The 17,075-nt window shown below is 39.3% G+C and overlaps 1 long non-coding RNA gene across 1 annotated transcript; it reads left to right on the top strand.

The window, feature by feature from the left end:
- The first annotated feature begins 16,174 nt into the window (after positions 1-16,174).
- LOC121973241 lies at positions 16,175-16,833 on the top strand. Its single transcript, XR_006109440.1, has 2 exons — positions 16,175-16,309; positions 16,393-16,833. It is a non-coding gene; the product is annotated as an uncharacterized LOC121973241 (long non-coding RNA).
- The last annotated feature ends 242 nt before the right edge of the window (positions 16,834-17,075 follow it).

Genomic DNA, 17,075 nt, shown 5'->3' with positions numbered 1-17,075 from the left:
TGGGACTCCATGAAGTCTGACGATCTCCTGGAGATACAACTGAGCTAGCTTCTCCATGGAGTAGGATATCTTGATAGCTAAGAAGTGGGCTGATTTAGTCAACCTGTCGACTATTACCCAGATGGCGTCAAAACCATTCGTGGTTCTGGGCAATCCCACTATGAAATCCATAGAGATATCCTCCCACTTCCATTCTGGAATCTGTATAGGCTGCAGAACTCCTCCTGGTCGCTGATGTTCTACCTTGACCCTCTGACAGGTGAGGCAGATGCTAACATATCTGGCGATGTCTCGCTTCATCCATGGCCACCAAAAACGTTTCTTCAGGTCTTGATATATTTTGGTGGAACCTGGATACATCACATAGGGAGTCCTGTGAGCCTCATCTAAAATCTGTCTCCGTAGCTCCTCCTGATCTGGAACACAGAGTCTGTCACCAAAGTACAACACCCCGCTATCGGATACTCTGAATTCTCTACTTTCTGATTCTGTTAGCCCTTGCTTGATTTTCTGTATTTCAGGGTCCTGATCCTGAGCTGACTGAATATCACCAAGCAAGGTAGACTCTAAGGTCATAGTAGAGAGCTGTCCAATGATGAGTTCGAGATCGAAATCTACGATCTCCTTCTGTAGGGGTGGTGACATGGCTGTAAGAGATAATAAGGTAGCGCTGGATTTTCTGCTAAGTGCGTCGGCTACCTTATTGGCTTTCCCTGGGTGGTAGAGGATGTCTATATCGTAGTCTTTGACCAGCTCAAGCCATCTGCGCTGTCGCATGTTCAGATCCTTCTGAGTGAAGAAGTACTTCAGACTCTGATGATCTGTATACACTCTGCACTAAGCTCCATACAAATAATGTCTCCAAATTTTTAGAGCGAACACCACTGTTGCAAGCTCAAGGTCACGAGTAGGGTAATTCTTCTCATAATCCTTGAGTTGTCTGGAGGCATAGGCAATCACCTTTCCGTCTTACATCAGCACTGCTCCTAGTCCCAACTTAGAGGCATCACTATAGATGTCAAAGCTATCTGTATTTCTTGGTAAGGCTAAGATAGGAGCACTGGTCAACCTCCTTTTGAGTTCGCTGAAACTGTTCTCACAGTCCTCTGTCCACTGATACTTTCTGTTCTTTCTGGTAAGAGCTGTCAGTGGGGAGGCTATCCTGGAGAAGTCCTCTACAAACTTTCTGTAATAACCTGCTAATCCCAGAAAGCTTCTAATTTCACTGGCATTCTTCGGTCTTTTCCAGTTACTTACTGCTTCTATTTTGCTGGGGTCTACCATGACACCATCCTTTGAGATGATGTGACCCAGGAAGGACACCTGATCAAGCCAGAATTCACATTTCGTGAACTTGGCATATAGCTGATTCTGCTGAAGTGTCTGTAGTACTGTCTTCAGGTGCTCTGCATGTTCTTCCTGAGTTCCTGAGTAGATAAGGATGTCATCGATGAACACGATAACAAACTTATCTAAGTACTCTCTGAATACTCTGTTCATGAGATCCATGAATGTAGCTGGAGCATTTGTCACGCCAAAAGGCATGACTACGAACTCGTAATGTCCGTATCTGGTCCTGAATGTTGTCTTCAGTATATCACCCTCCTTGACTCTGACTTGGTGATATCCTGATCTGAGGTCAATCTTAGAGAACACTGCTGCTCCCCTTAACTGGTCGAACAGGTCATCTATCCTGGGAAGAGGATACCTGTTCTTGATCGTGACCTGATTCAGTGCTCTGTAGTCTATGCATAGCCGCATGCTTCCATCCTTCTTCTTCACGAACAACACAGGTGCTCCCCATGGTGAGTGACTAGGGCGTATGAAACCCTTGTCAAGAAGCTCCTGTAGTTGCTCATAAAGTTCCTTCAGTTCTGCTGGAGCCATGCGATAAGGCGCTTTAGAGATAGAGTTCGTACCAGGAATGAGCTCTATCTCAAAGTCAATCTCCCTGTCTGGTGCTAAGCCTGGTAACTCTTCAGGGAAGACTGTTGGGTAGTCACATACGACTCGTGTAACAACCCACCCTTCTTACTTCTACTCTCTAAGGGCGAATGTTACCTAACTACAACTCTCTATCTAGTGTCACTGACGCTATTATTAGAGTCAGTTAGATTTATCACGGTTCAGAGGAATTCCTACCGAAAAATTTTGACAAAGTCTCCCCTGTACCGGTGACCAAATCTATAATACACAAGATATATACGTAGCCACATGCGGCTGGAACACATTTTATTCACAACCACGCAGTAATAAATTCATACTATAACCAAAAGACCAGACTAGCAACAAGAACTAAACACAACTCCCAGAATAAGACATAAATAAGCTACAATACGAATCAAACTCAATCACAATCACATAAACTTCATAACAGTATTTAAAGAAAAGAACTAAAGCATAAACTCTAATAATTAGGTCCTGCAAGTTTGCTAGCACTCTCTGGATCTCTCCACAGTCCAAACATCACACATCTTCATCACCACCACCATCCTGTCATCTCCCTTCATATCTTAGCTTTTCCTTTATCTGTAGTAGGAGGAAAGAAAAAAAAAGATCTATACGCGAAAACGCTTAGTAAGTACTAATCTATCTCACAAAAACTCGAAGCGCATAAAAAGTAATGCAATAATACTGAAACTGAAATGCTAAAGTAAATCTGCATGTGCTCATGGTATACAGAAAATGAAACTGAATACTAAACATGCTCACTATCTAATAGGATAATAAGAAATGATCACTGTAAGCTTAGAATTAAAGAAACTAACTTCTTATTTATTGTAAGCATAAAACTTATCATATTTTCTTATATCCTTGTACCAGAAATTAATCTTTTAATTTCTCGTTTACTTTCTTCTTCTTTCTTTTTTTACTTCTTTTCTTCTTTTCTTCTTTGGGCCCAGGCTTAGTACCATCTTTGTTTTGCGCGCTCTCTAATAGTGACTGAGGTAGCGAGCCTCTAGTCCTATGAGGTAAAGACCTTGGTCTTACCAGGGCCAAGACCTTGGAATTGGTCACCTGGATTTGTTTAACGACAATCTTGGAAGTCGGGTACTAGCCTCTTACTTTAGTTTACTTGTTATTACTTTTTAACTAGACCTTGGTCTTTTTCTTTTTACTCAGTTTTCTCATAATCCTTTATTAGAGTTTATTGAAATCCTTTAGATATACCTAACAAGTGTAGGATTACAATTAACTAAGCATGCTATATAAAATAATACAAGGGAATCAAATCTAAACTCTCTCTCAGCATGTTATAAATCAAAGCAAAAGAAAAGCAAATCTGAACTTTCTAGACATGCCGTAAAACAAAGGAAAAGAAAGTACATCTGAACTTACTAATCATACTATAGAATAGAGCAAAAGAGAGCTAGTTTGAGCTTTTAAAACATGCTGTGATAAGAGCAAAGAAAGCTAATCTAATCTTACTAATCATGCTACAAAATAGAGCAAAAAGAAAACTAATTTGATCTTTCTAATCATGCTACAAAATGGAGCAAAAGAAAACTACTTTAAGCTTACTAATCATGCTATAAAAATAGGGCAAAAGAATGCAACTTTGAGCTTCCTATACATGCTGTTCATGTCCAGTTATTCGCACATAAACTAAAATCTGCAAAGTTAACATAAGATGGAATACTTAAACACATGCTAAAACCCTTAAAGTTTCTTCTCCTCTTCTATATCAAACTCACGGTAGTAAAAAGGGAATTAACCAAGCTAAGGCAGCAAAAAGGGAGATTTTGCCAGGATTATCTAAACTTGGAATGCTAAAGATCAAGGGCTGTTTATGCCCATCCGATTGGCCCAAAAGGAAGCAACCTTGCTGGAATTTATGGGCAGTAGGTAAATGCACAAGGATACATCACTGAAAAGCTAAAGGCATGCTACATGAAAATAACACAAGTTATCCCTAGTATAGAATTCCGTAGGAAATCCAAACTACATGTCCAAGTAAGCCACTAAAGATCTGGCTAAATACTTCCAGAAACTAAGGCCGTTCGTACCCCTTATATAGCACGAATTAAGCAGCTGTGGAAAACTACAGCAGGCTACAAGGGACAATGTTCGTGCCTGCTGAAATATCAAGAAGGAAAGGTTGTCCTATGCTCTAATAGAGCTGTACGTTTCTGCAGTGAACACAAAGAAAACTTGGACTGGAATGAGCTCCAAAGGGGTTGTTCTAAGCTCCAAATGGAGTTGTTCATGTCTACAGAAATGCACAAAGAAAGGGGTTGTTCTCTGCTACAAGTGGAGCTATCCGTATCTACTGCACATACCACAGAAAATGGGACTGTTGGTGTCCCTCTCATAGCGCAAATCAACCTAAACCACACCATAAAGAACCGCTGCACATTTAAACTAGCCATTAAGAGGTCTAACCGAGTACTTCACAACAAGGTTGTTCCTGTTCAGGTTTAACAGAAAAATCCTATTGCAGAAATGTTATAAACCACACGGTATAAGGAAACTAATAGCAGAAATCAACTACGTATCAAACCCCAAACAACTCCCCTCTTGTATCCTTAATGAAACTCACGGCTGGGACTTTTTTTTTAAAACCATTCATCTTCCGTGTTTTTATTAGACTCTTGGCAGCCTACTTCGAAACCCTATTTCTTACAGCATACTTCGAAATAAAATTAAGGAGAGAACAAGAATCTAAATCCTCAATTCACGGCAGAAAATTCCCAATAACAACCTTCACTACACGATTTGAAAACAAGGGAAAGCAAAATCCGAAAACCTCTCCTACTGCAGGTGAGTAGTACTTACACTTGCTTTTAGGACTTACAACCGGAAGGAGGCAACTAGGGCTTCGGGAGAAGCTTGAAATCTCGGCTCCTCTTCACGTTTCCGAGCTCCCCTCGTCGAGGTGATCACGCACGGTGAAGACCGGCCAAAAAGGGCCTTTCGCCGGCGCCGGAGACAAAGCCCTAATACGGCTTCGTTTCGCCCGAGCAGAGATGAATCGCGCGGCGTGAGGAGAAGAGAAGGAGTTAGGGTTCGGGTAAAAGAAATTAACCCTTTATAACCTAGGTTTTATTTCTGATCCTTACTATAACTTAAATACATCTCGCTTCATACTTGATTAACAAAACACGCGTAGCCCAGTTGGTTGGCTGTGTTCGGTTAAGTCCGGTTCGGCCGGAGGTCTTGGGTTCGAGTCTCACCTTCCACAAATTTTTGGTCAAAACTTCTTTCTTTTTGTAACCATACTAAACGACCTCCAAAAATTGCATAAAAATACTCTAAAAATTTCTAAAAATCTCTAGAATATTTTAAAAGCATTTCCAAATATTTTTATGGACATTTGGAACTCGAAATCAGGAAAATTGGGTCGTTACAACTCGAACCTCTGCTAGCTGTTGGTTCTTGTCCTGACTGGCGTTGACTACGTGTGCTAGGAATCCTGTACATCCTGAATCCAGTAGCTTCTGTGCTTTCATAGCTGAGAGAAACCTCTTGTCCCTTCTCTTTGGTTTCCCGCTGTATTCAAATTGCACTGCCGCTTCAGGTTGGAAGATGACCTTCTGTTTACGGCACTCGATGGTAGCACTGTATCTGATCAGAAAGTCCATTCCAAAGATCACGTCATAGTCGGTCATCTCTAGCACTATGAGATCACAAAAGAGCTCTCTGTCTGCTATAATGACCGGCACTGCTCTGAGCCAGTGCATGGATGTCATGATCTCTTCTGAAGGTAATGCCGTCAAAAACTGACCACTAAGTACCTCTGAGGGTATTTCTAATTTTTCGGAGAACATCCTGGCTATAAATGAATGGGGTGCCCCAGTATCAAATAGAACAGTAGCACTATACTGAAAAATGCTAATCTGACCTGTGACAACTGTCGAGGCATTGGCTACGTCCTCTCTGGTGAGTGAGTAGATCCTCGCATTTGCCATAGCTGGAGGGGCTTCTAATCTGCCCTGGCTGATAAGTGGACCTTCTAGAGCGGCCTGCATCTGATATAACTGAGCTGGCTGGCCTGCATACTGAATCTGCTGTGGCTGAGGAAGACCGGTCTTATTCGGGCACTGCTTGGCCATGTGCCCTTCTTGTCCACATTCAAAGCATCCTCGTGTGCCCTTGCGACAAACCCCTGGGTGGAATTTCCCACAAGTAGCACACTTTGGATAACTGGGTCGCTTGCTAGATGGTCCTCCTTTTGGGTCACTTCCTGATTTGCGCTTGCTGTTGGAGTTCCCTTTCCAGTTAGAGCTGTGGCCTTGCTGTTTTTGAGTGTGAGAGTTTCCTTGGCCTTTGGACTCTGAGGAGACTTGCTTCTGCTGCTTTATGCTGTAATGCTCGTGGTCAAGGCACTGCTCACTAACTCCTCCGTGGTTTGTGGCCTATGTATGCCACCACCCACGTTCATCGCTATCTCCGGCCTCGGCATCTTGAGCATCAACCGGATTCGTTCCTTTTCTGTCCGACTAGCTGCATAGACGAGCCAACTGTTGAATTTCTTCACGGCTTCCTCAACTGAAAGGTTGCCCTGACAAAACTCGGTGAACTCGTCGTAGTGGCGGTTTGTAACCTGACGTGAAAGAACTCCTCGAAGAATTCTTTCTCAAAGTCAGCCCATGTTTCACTAGGCGCTTCGTTCCGATTCTTTCCCACCACATGCGTCCGGCAGGAGGAGGCACACTTCACCTTCTCGTGTTACGGCCAGTCCAGAGCTCCATCGTGCTCTCCAATGTTTTGAACCAGGCTTGTGCATCCCATGGTTCACTAGTGCCCGAGAAGTTCTCGGGCTTGACTCACTGCTCCAGATAGGCTTCCTTTCTTGGCTCATCTGCTGGGGCTACTGGTGCTGGTGCTGGTGGTGGAACCTCTAAGACTACCGGAGTCATCAAATTCGGTTCCGGGGTGGCTGTTCTGCCGATTAGCCTTTAAGGTGGCTATTTCTTGTTGTTGTCTGTAACTGAGCCACTAATGCTGTAAGGTCTGGAGGAGGCACTGAACTGCCTGCCTCTTGCTGGGGCTCAGTAGCTAGTGCCCTTCTAGCTGGGCATCCTCGTGCCATTTCTAAAGACATAGAGAACATAACATAACTAATGTAATCACAGTTATATAACTACTGATATCATGTTTAAAACTATCACATACTAACAAACAGTAGGCATATAAACATGAACTGTAACTAGAAAGCAAGAACAATAAAGAGAGTAGAGGTATTCTTACTTGAAAGCTGCAGGTTCAATGCTGATGTGTGTGTAGGAAGTATGGAACACGGCTCTGATACCACTCTGTAACGACCCGCCTTCTACTAGCTGAGCTGTAAGGCCGATCGCTACAGTTATGCTGAGCTAACTGTGCGGAAAACTGATCTAATTTAAATTTTAGTTGCTACCTGATAACTATTCTTGGTTCTACATGTACTGAAGGATGCACTCTAGGAATACCAGGTGTATCCTACATCCCCTATGAACTAGAAGCTGATCTGTTAAGTTTCTTGTCGAAAGTGAACTCCCCAATCGATCCAGACTGAACTGGGTCGATTGCTCTCTGTTGGATCGATCCACGGATCGATCCGGACTGCTACTGTGCTCGGGTGATAATCTGGATCGATCGGCTGATCGATCCAGGCTCACTGATCGATCCAGTGATCGATCCAGCGTGCTTCTGTGCACGGGACTTTATTTGGATCGATCGGCTGATCGATCCACATAAGTCAATCGATCCAATGATCGATCAAAACCCTTTCTGTTCGCGAGGGATAGCTTGGATCGATCGACCGATCGATCCAGAAGCCTTCTGTTCGCGACAGAATATGACTGGATCGATCGGCTGATCGATCCAGAAGCCTTTTGTTCGCGGAATCAGCCCTCAATCGATCCATGGATCGATTGAGGATCCCAAATCGATCCACGGATCGATCGGAGTTTCTGATTTCGCACTGAAACTCTGATTTCAGCACTGGTTCGTGCCAAAACCTCACACTACAACTATCTAATGCATAATAAACATTCTAATAACATAAGACTAGCAATCTAACTTGTTATAGTGCATGGTTCTTTAATTTCTAGCATTTAACAACATAAAATGCATAAAAAGCAAAATACTAAAAGTTCATATTTCTAAGCTAGAATGTTTAAGTCCCCTAAAGATCTTTGATTCCAGTTCCTGCCACACACTCCATCTTTGCATTGCCCTCCAGCTTCCTCTGTTAGTCCATCTTTCCTTTACCTTTATCTGCAGTATAAGGAAAAGTAGAATCTGTAAGCTTAAAGCTTAGTAAGAAACCAACTACCTCACTAAAACATGCAACGATGCAAACATGCTTTTAAAGAATGCTATTTGAAAACATGTACTGGCATGGCATACTATGGTTGCAAGCATAAACTGAAATAACTGAACATGCATACTAAACATGGCATGGAAACCAATCATATGAATCAATGAAGATGACGGAACTGAACATATAATAAGCTAAACTGTAGCTAAACTGATACCGAATTCAAACTCAACTAACATAACTAATTTTGAGTTTTGAAAACTAATTCATAATAAGTGAAAATACATAATCATGCTGTTTGGGTCCGGCAACTGTACTTGCTGTGCGCGCATCCCTAACTAGACCCGGGTTTGCAAGTCCCGAATTTAGTAGGGTTAACTAGGTTATCTAAACCTAGAGACGACTGTGGGAGTCCAACCCAATGGATATCTGATCCAATACAGTGCCACTGAAAATAAAATACTGAAATAGCTAATACCTGCTTATTCTATTGTTTCTAGGTTATCTGAACCTAGTGCTAGGTTATCTAAACCTAGAGGCGACTGTGGGAGCCCACCCATTGGATATCTGATCCATATAAGCTGTAATAAACTGAGAATACTGAATAGATACCTCTAAAGTATCTAACTGAGCTGTTAAAATGCCTATAGTGCATTTTTACTAAACTAGCTATTTTATCGAACACCTGGGATGCTCTAACTCTTTTCCTTATTAGGGAGACCACCTCTAGGCACCCGACAACATCTAACCTCCTATCTGAAGAGGGAAGACATGCCCGGCCCATCTAAAGGTGCTCAACTAAGTCCCTAATCTGCGAAGAGAGTTAAATACACCCTAGATATCGATAAAAAGCCGCATACATCCTAACTAAAGCATACAAACTCAAACGGAAGCTATTATACTGCAGGTGAGGGATTTCTTACCTCCTATTCGTAATTTCTTACGATTCTATTCGCTAGAACTCCGGTGGAGATGATCTTCTCGACGATCCGCTCGCGTCTACGTGTTCTTCTCGCGAAGGGGGACGTCCTCGTATCGAAGATCTCGCCGGAAGGAGTTCCCTTGGCCCTTGGGGCTTGGTGTGCCGTGCGTGAGGAAGAGGAGAAGAAGGAAGAGGCGGCGGTGGTGTTGGGTCTCGGCGTGAGGGTTTTGGAGAGGGAGGGTTGCCGAACCAAAACAACTTAAGTTCTTAATTTATATTAAGTGGGTAACTAGGCCCAACTTAAATATAAATATAAATGTTTCCCTTCTCTTTCAGCACGGTCCTACTGGGTTCAACTGGTTACTAGCATTATCCCTAAGCCATAGGTCTCGGGTTCGATTCCCGCTTAGGTCGTTTTCGTTTTCTAATTATTTTTACTACTTCCGCTACTCGGAAAATTCCGGAAAAATATCTAAAAATTCCAGAAAAATCATAGAATAATTTTAATGCAAGTTTGAGAATTTTCGGGCGTTACAATATATCCATGTGTTTAATTATATATGTTTATTGTATCTTTTGATCTCATTTGTTTAAGTGTTTCAGTATAAGAACAGAAAATTTCTTTGACCATAGATTCATATTATCAGTATTTTGGAGGTAGGATGGAGAGTTAATTAGATGAGATTACTTCTCTCCTCAAGTAGTATGTCAGGAACCAATGCAATGAGTGCAAGCAACGAACATATGTGAGACTTAATTCTATCAGCCTGAGCAACCTCAATATTATCATCCTGAACCTCAGTTCTACCAGCCTTAGATTCAGTATTATCAACCTGAACTCCAACTACCTATGGAGCAGCAGAATATGTATGAGTAATTTTCAATTACATATAATTCTAATTGGATGAATAATTCACATTTCAGGTATGAGGATGCACAAAGTTAGTTCACTAAACTCTATCCAGCATATCAAAATCCACAGGAATTTCAGTATGATCCTATGCCTACATAGTCACATCTAGTCTAGCAGATTGATCCATCTCCTTGGGAACATTTTAAGAGTATAGTGAAGAAGTTCATGCCTATAATCAACCATATTGGCAAAATTTAAAGGAGTTTATGCAGCAAATGATAGAGCAACAAGCAGCTTATGTTGCTCAGGCTGAACAAGAAGCCGACGAGACAAATCAAATATTGCAAATACACTTGGATTAAATTGCAGCATCCATAAGCCAACTACAAGCAAAAGGCTCTTGTGAGAAGATGGATTGTAGAGCTTGTAACAAGCCTGACTATGATTCTACTGCTCTACAGGACTCCTCTAGTTCTTTGTGTTGTGATATTATAGTTGTAGATAATTGATGATATTATTGTAGCAAATTTTGGATGAAAAACTTTGGCTGACACTGTCGATATTATAGGAATTGAAGTTGTTGATGATGAAAGTGTAGGGACTTGCACGGTGGAAGCAATGCCCTAAGAATCACCACTTTTAGTTGCACCATCACCTAAACCAGATGTTGATAGGAGAGAATAGGGACTTATGTTGTGGAGGCAAGGACCAAAAATCACTTCCTTTAGTTATACTAGCACTTGATCTAGAGACAGACACAAGAGGAAGTCACATCCACTCTTAGAGAACCTCCAGGTACCTTACAACACTATAAGTTAAGAATTTCTTCTGATTTTTTGAAAAATTCCATGGAGGTACCTATACTTGATTTTTTTTTTTTTATGTCATTCATTTTTTGATACATGCTATACAGAGATTGTTTCTATTTCATTTATTTCTTGCCCCACATGCTTACGAGAGGTGCTCTTTTTTCTTGGTCTTGTAGGTCCAGTGAAAATCAAGCTTCAATTGGGTGCTCCAATTGAACCGCCTCCAACCTCCAGGAAGAACTTTCAAAGAGCATAATGTAAAGGGAGCAGTCATGACTTCAACGTATAGCATTCCACTTCTGAAGTGGATTTTGACCTTAATCTACTCCAACCACTAGGAAAAACTATTTCATTACAAGGATAGATTCTACTTCTAAATCTCTTACAACTGCCTGGAATAAAGAGGACTCTATTCTTTATTTTTTTACTTCATATTTTTCATTATTTTTACACTTTGCTCTCATAGTTTGCTTTATACTTTGCATTTTGTTTGATTCATATTTCATTTGGTTTTGAATAAGTATCTCGCTAAGCATTCTTCATAATGCCTTGAGAATCATAAAAGCTAATTAAATTTGACCATTGAGTTTTGGATATTCTTGCATGATTGAGTCCCTTACTTTCATTTGTCATGTGTGTGGTGATAGATTCTATCTTGATTGATTGAGTGTGATGGATAAAATTACCTAGTGAGGACCACCTATATGCCTATTATTGAGCTTTTCTTTTGTGCAATGGCACTCATGACAATTGATACTCTAGAACTTGCTTTGCTTATTTTTTGAAACCATGGTAGCATATGCATGCATGAAAATGATGAAAGATATTTATCATTCTTGTTTCCTCATAATTTCTAATTTCGTTATCCACAAAACATTTTCACCTAGCATTTTAATCTTTGATCATCTTTGCTTGCTCTATCTCCTTGAGAGTTTGGTTAATGACTTGATGAGTTATTTTGCCGAGATGGCCAAATTTTAAGTGTGGGGGAGGGAAACACATATTTGCATTTGTTGAAAAATTGTGAGGACTTTGGAGGTTTTCATGGTGCAGATTTCTATTTTTTGGGGGCATGATAAGGTAGTTGCAAACATGACTCCTGTTATTATTGCTGGATGCATTAATGTGCAGTAATGAAGGAGAATTGTTTAAATGTCTATTTTTGACTTTATTTGGGGCAATTTGAAAGTTGTACATGTCATATAATTGGGCTTGGATTTGGTTGTGAATGTATGTTAAAGTGCAACATGGGATCCAAAATGTACAATGGCAGTGACAAGAAGTTTTAAAGAGGTTTTTGTTATCAGATTTTGCTGGAATCGATCAGTCATAGTAAGTTGTATTTGGAGGGTGCTGAAGAGAAAAAAAAAGAGTGGAAAAAATAATAGCAGAAAAAAATTGGAATTGTCAAAGATTGTTGATGAGTTGGGTGAAAAAAAGAGTATTTGTTGGTGAGTGTTAATGGGAAGTGTTTCAACTATTGAAGAGGTTGCATATCTATAGAGTTTTTCTTGGATTGTCTTTAGAACCCAATAGGAGATGGAATCTGATGTTGCTGTTGAAAAAAATTGAGAAGAGCTTAAAGGAAGGTTTTTTTGGATTTCTGCAGAATTCAGTTTAATCCTTCATCTTTTGAATTCTTGGTGAAGTTCTTTAATCATTTAAGGATTGGAGTAAAGTTTTGATTACTCAATATTGCTAGTGGTAGGTCTTCATTGATCTAATCCTACAGATTCCTTTAAAACTTCTTGTCTGATGTATGGTTTGAGGATCCAATCCAAATACTTGCAATGTTGTTGACTACCTTGTCACAGTGTGTATAGTTGGATACTGGAATATTATCTTACCTTTCTTATGCCCAAGTGAATCCTGTGAATCCTCCATTACCTGTTCTACAGAAGTGCCTCTCACTAATCTATTGTTTAACTTCAATCGATCTAGTGCCAAATGAAATCCTCCTAAACTAAACTCTACACGTTCCAAGCTTAAATTCCTTCAAGTTTTAGGAGCTGAAACTTGAAGTTGATTCTGTAAAGAAAGGGAGGAAGAGAATATTTTTGTTTGAAAAAAAAAATCTGAGTGGCATTCAAATCCTCATTGTTATTTGGTAATTTCAGATGTTGACGAAAAAGATGTGAGAAAGAAATGGAGGTCTCACTGAGATCTGTGAATTTGAAGGGCACTCCATACTCAAAAGTCAAATTCCTACATTGTAATAGTTCAGAAACTCCAATTCCAGCATTCTGAAAATTTCAGAAATCAGCAAAAATGAGAATTATGTGGCTGCATTCCTTCCGTCACTTACCATTCAACAACAGACCATAATCCCCATTATTGAACATTCAATTGGTATCAATCTGTGCAGTTACCTTTTGTTACAAGGTCAAGAAAAAAAAACAACCCTAATTTCCTTTAAATCTGAAATTGATTTTGAAAAATCAGAATTTCTGAGATGAGCTTCAATTCTGAAATCTTTTGTCTCTAATCATGAATTCAAGTAGGGGAGATGGTGGCATTTGGATATGAAGTTGAAGTGCAACTCCATTGATATTTGGTGAGGATACTGCATTTTTGTAAATGAACAGCTGCTGTTTTATAATAGGAATTTCTGAACTTGTGAAGCATCAGAATTTCTGGATCTGATTGCTTGCCAAGTTCTGGAGCTTTGAAACATGAGAATTCTATTGAATTTGAACCTTGTAAACTGATTTCTTAAATGGTAGAAGCAAGAGTGGGAACAACTTCTGGATTGTTGGAATTCATGGTCATTAGTGAAGAAGATCAATGAAGTTGAATATGATTTCCTAAATTCTGAAGTGCAGGAATTCTTAAAAAAAAAGGTAGATCCGTTACCTTAACGACCCTTCTAGTACCGGCCCCATGAATGTGGAGGGAGGTAAATACAGGTACACAGACATTAGGCGCAGGGTGGGGTAAGTCCCAGGTCGTCAGTTTTTTAAAATCGACCTCTGACCATTATGCCAGAGATATCATACACCCACTGTCCGCGCTACGCCCTGAGGGCTATAGGAATTCTCTTAAAAAATCTAAAGTTTGAAACTGTGAAACTTTCAGCAGCTGTAAACCCTTGAATTCTTGCTGAATTTTATTTCTAAATTATTGAACTACAGAAATTTCATCGAAACTAAATTCTGGAAATATTTAGCTGGATCTAATACCTTGAATTGAAACTTCACTGCACATAAATGGACTTGGAGTGTCTAAGGAACAGAGAATTAATTCAATGCATTCAATAAAGAAAAAATGTGGGAATGTTATACATGAAAGTTGGAATTGGAATTTAAATTTACAAAAAGAGGGTTACAGAAAAAAGAACTGTAGAGTTGCTGAATTGTGTCTGATTCCTGAAACTATTTCCTTGATTCTGAAACTGTAATTCTGGAAGTCAGAAATTGTCAAGTTTAACCAGCGATCATTCTAGTTGAGGCTTCACAATAATTCAATACTAAATGGTGTTGTAATTTTTGTTAACTCTTCATGAGGCAAGCCAAGATTACCTACGATTCAAGTTCTGAAACCTCAATCTGAAAAGAAAAACAACTGGAACTCAGAAATCAGTGAACTTCTGGACTTCCAGAAATTGAATGCTGAAGCTACTTTTTCTGAGATTTTGAGATGTGTCATTTGGTTTTCTTTTCTCTTCTAAGCCGTGATGATTCAACTCTTGCACCTATTAAAACTTGAATTATTGAAACAAAGTCTCTGAGTGATTTTAAAACACGAATGCTCTGTCTAGCTTCTGAAATCTCTAGAATGCATTCTGAAAATCAGAATTTCAGGGGTTTAACTTAGTAAGAGTTCTGAATTAGTTTCTAGAATCATTGATTGAAAGATTGATTTTAGCTTAATAACTTCCTAGAAACCCAGAACTTGGACACTGCAGAAATTATTTTGCAAGTTGTATAGTGAAGCAATGAAGAGTATCAACTTGAAGAGATAACGTATTAAGATTTGTGGGTGGCTATCCAATTGAAGAGGAGTTTGGTTCAATCTCTTGCTTTATCATCGACAAATGGTATTTTTCATTTCCCATGATAAATTCTTTGCTACATCTCAAATTGAGTAACTTATCAGATTTATTCTTCCAATACTCACACCCTCTCATTGTTGTTTTTTCTCATACTCATTTTGTTTGCTTCACTTAATTTCTTTTTGATTATATTTCAATTCTCAATAAATCCTTTTGATTCATGTATGCTATACATCTACAATGGTAGAGAAGAGGCCCCCAAGGCTAGGGTGTAGCGGAAGGGAGCTCGGTTGTTACCCAGGTATCCACGGTTCTATCCCAACTATGATGCATTTACAGGAATTTTTCCTCTAAATGTGACATGCAACCACGGGATGTTGGATTTTGGGCCACCCACCACGAGCACTTCCTGATTTACCCTAGTGGTTAGTGAAAAACTTCTATGGGGTTGGACCGGTTGCCCTAGGTTCAATGTTACCTGATTTATCATTTTTTTTTTTGCAATGGTAGAGAAGAGAAAATGAGCAAGTTTATGATAGTGAAGTGTTGTAAGTAACTTTTTAGTGAAACTTCATCTTTACATATGTTTTTGAGAGCTATGATATTAGTTGAAATATCACCTGGTGAGACTCTTTTCATCCTTAGTCTATTCAAGTAGTTGATATTACCATGCTTGTTGACTAGTGTAAAGTTTGGATTCATGAATATTTTGATCCATATAAATTTGATGGTCCTAGATAATTTACTTTTACTATCTTCAAAGTATTACTAGGGAAGTTGTTAGGGAGATGATTTTTAGTTTGTTCTTATTTTATTTGCTTGCTTGGGACGTGCAAGAATAAGTGTGAGGGAATTGATAACACCATTTTTTGCACATTATTTTAGCCTTAATTTCCACATTTTAATCCTCTCATATAGTTAATTGTTGATTTATATCATGTCATTGAATTGGATTCATTTTAGGGCTTCGGTATAATTCTTTCTATTTTTATGGACTTTTACTTAAATTTTTGAGATTATTATTTATAGGGAATCAAGATGACAATTTGATTGAACCAAGTTGGATCAAATTAGGCTTAAAGGCTAGAGCACAAGAGAGAGTCAAATCTGAAGCCAATTGATTAAAATATCAAGATATGCTCTATCTTAGCCATTCATCAAGATGTGATTGATTTTGTTCCATTTGATCAGATCTAGGATGATCTGAACCATCTACTCAGATCCAGCCATCTTAATCCTCCATGGGAATTTGCTTGATCTGGACCCTTCATTTAGATTGCATCCCATCCACTCGATTAGATCTGAAGTAATTAGAGTTGTTCAATCAAATCTGATTAGATTTAAAAATGAGAAGCTATAGTGGAGGAGAGGATCATGATTTTTAGGAGACAGAGGAGAGCTCATGCAACTTGGTTTGGTACAGAGGTTTTTGCTAGCGATTTTCATAATCTACAACTGAATTCATCGGGGGAGGAAGATTGTCGAAGAGGTAAGAGTTACTCCTTCCTTTCCGATTCCCAGATCCAGTCGCCAATTAATCAATTCGTTTTCTCCATTGATTTTTCCCTGAAGCCATTGCTTTCCACCAATTTTGTGTTGTCGTCCCGATATACCGCCATCTCATAGCTAGGAGAGATTGAAGGAGTTCTTTGTCATCTCCTAGCTGCAGATCAACCTATTCCCAACATCGATCAACCATTTCATCCACCATTGCCGACTTCCTTTGTTCTGCCCCTCTATAGATTCGATTCGGAACAAGCTAGGGAATGCCCTAGTTTGGTTCGTAAGAACCTTTAGATCCTTGTTCGTTCATGAGAGCTATAGATCTATTTTCATGTGATGAATTGTTCATTTAATTCCCTATGCATTTGATCTTGGTAGTTTGATTAGTAGTTTTGTGGATTTGCATTTAAGAGTTTTTAATGTTCTTGTTAATGTTTGATTTCTATTTTACAGTAGCTTAGGATAATGTAGACATCTTATTCCTTTCCAATACAATGAGTGATTTGTTTCCGTTGTTAGTTTTCTTTATCTTCTATTTGTTGCAACTAGATTAGATTAAATTAGGTTTCATTAATTTAATCGCTTTAGATTCATTAATCGCTTTATGTTCTTTAGTTCATTGCAATCATAGTTAAGATTAGATAGATTGTCTTTCATTACTCACTTGTAGCATTTAGCAACTTAAACTCAAACCCCATATTTGAATAAAATTAATCCTGAGATTTATCATACACTAGCTGCATTCATTGGGA

The sequence above is a fragment of the Zingiber officinale genome, chromosome 4A (genome assembly GCF_018446385.1).
Source record: "Zingiber officinale cultivar Zhangliang chromosome 4A, Zo_v1.1, whole genome shotgun sequence".
In the NCBI taxonomy this organism is placed as follows: Eukaryota; Viridiplantae; Streptophyta; class Magnoliopsida; order Zingiberales; family Zingiberaceae; genus Zingiber; species Zingiber officinale.
This window is presented reverse-complemented; position numbering and strand designations above follow the sequence as displayed.